Here is a 2,152-nt window from a genome sequence, read left to right as displayed (position 1 = left end):
TCTTCTTCTTCTTCTTCTTCTTCTTCTTCTTCTTCTTCTTCTTCTTTTTCTCCTTCTCCTTCTTCTTCCTCCCTCTCCCTCTACTTTTCCCTCTCCCTCTCTCTCCACTCCCTCCCCCTTCTCCTCCCAGTTTCCCTCCCTGCATGCACAGCTCTCTCTCTCTGCCCCCACTCCCCTTTCTATCTCCTTATCTGCATGGCAATTCCCCTAGCCCCATTCTTTGGGACAGGTGAACCCTCCCAAGAACTGCTCCCAAACAAACCTGCCTTTTTACTCTCAATCTGGCTTGAATTGGCTTGTTTTTTCAGCTGAGAAAACCTATTACAACCCAGCTCCCTCTCAGTACCATGTCCTTTTTTAAATTTTAATTCTGTTCTTAGTAACACTCCTCGCGCAGAACTATGGAGGAGGCCTGTGCAGAAGCTATAGGCCTCTAGGTGGGAAGTGAGCACTCTAAGCTTGACCTTCAAAGCTCCCTGTGATAGGTCACAGCTAGGCCCCACCTCCAAAGGGTCCACATGGACCCTAGATTCAAACCTGAACATTCCAATCCTGGTCCCCATAGGCCCATGGGCATCTCACAGTACAAATGCATTTAATTCAAATTCAACACCCTCCACCCCTTAACACCTTCAATGTCTTTCAAAAGACTGAGTTCAGAGGCAGCAGAAACAGCTCAGCAGTTAGAGCACCAGCTGCTCTTGCAGAGGACCTGGGTTTGGTTCCAGCACCTATAGGGCAGCTCACAGCCAGCTCTAACTCCAGCTCCAGGGATCCCACATTCCATTCTGGCCTCTGTGGGCACAGTGCACACACATGTTGCACAGACAGACATGAAAGCAAAACACCCATGCACAGAAAAAATTTTAAAAGCAGAGAGGCCTGTCTGACAGTCTAAACCAACTCTTAACTGGGAGGGGTGGGGGTGGGGAGGGGGAGGAGGCGGCTATGAAACTAGAATTCATCAAGGTTTTTCCATGGTAGAAAATAAATCATCCAACTGTCAAGGGGGGAGGATGGAATAGGGAGGCAGATGAGTCCGAGGCAAGGTGAAACCCCAGTATTGCAAGTTTTGCTCCCTCTACTACAAGCCTGGTGTGTGTGTGTGTGTGTGTGTGTGTGTGTGTGTGTGTGTTTAAATGTCAAAGGGTTAAATTGACAGACAAACGTTCATTAACCAGACAGCTAACCTGGCAGACATCCTACCTCCCTGGCAGCTTCTTTTTGTGCTCCAGAGAACAGAACACAGCACTTACAGTTTGCACGAAGGATGAAGCTGGCTGTTGTTTAGAGCCAGGATCTGTCCAGGAGCCAGAAGCTTACTCTTCAGTCTAGACTGGCTGGCTAGTGAGCTGCCAGGGTTCCTCCTGTGTCCACCTCCCCAGCATGGGATACAGACAGGCATGCCATCAGACACAAAGCTTACATGGCTGCCGGAGCTCTGAACACAGGTTTCCCCTGACTGTCTACTTCTTGTTCCTATCCAACGGTCTGTCCAATTCCAATGTGTAAACTCTGGGAACACGTTCATTTCGGCTGTAGCAAATATTCACAGGCAGAAACGGTGAGTGGACTATAAGGAAACTCTGTTCTCTGCTATGCAAACCATAAAAGGATGTGTTCTTAAGTAAAATAAAAATGACCTCGGAAATATATTGTGACGGGAAAGGACTCTGATTTTCAAGGTTTGAGCACAGGGGTATTATAAAGCTGCTAGGGGGGATCTCCACCATCCACATAGGATGATGTCAACAGGTGCAGTCTTGAAACTTCCCCTTCAATGACACTCAGCTGTGTAGTAACTTGATTTATGGTACTAAGTGACAACTGAGAGGGGACCTTTAATCCCAGCACTTGGGAAGCAGAGGTAGGCAGATCGGAATTCAAAGCCAGCCTGATCTACGGAGTGAGTTTCAGGGCTATACAGTGAAACCTTGTGAGAGCTGGGGAAGCAATGGCTACTCTTCCAGAGGACCTGGGCTTGAGTCCCCGTGCTTTATGGACTGAACCATGGCTGGACCTTTAAGGTGCATTTCCCCTCGGGATGTAGGTGCCAGCTCTATTCTGTTTCTGAAGGTCTGTGCGTAAAAAGTTGGGCATCATGGCACACACCTGTCATCTCAACATTCCCAGGAAGCTGAGGCAGGAGGTT

Source organism: Mus caroli, chromosome 17, assembly GCF_900094665.2.
Source record: "Mus caroli chromosome 17, CAROLI_EIJ_v1.1, whole genome shotgun sequence".
Lineage (NCBI taxonomy): Eukaryota > Metazoa > Chordata > Mammalia > Rodentia > Muridae > Mus > Mus caroli.
The sequence above is the reverse complement of the archived record's forward strand: the minus strand, read 5'-3'. Positions refer to the sequence as shown.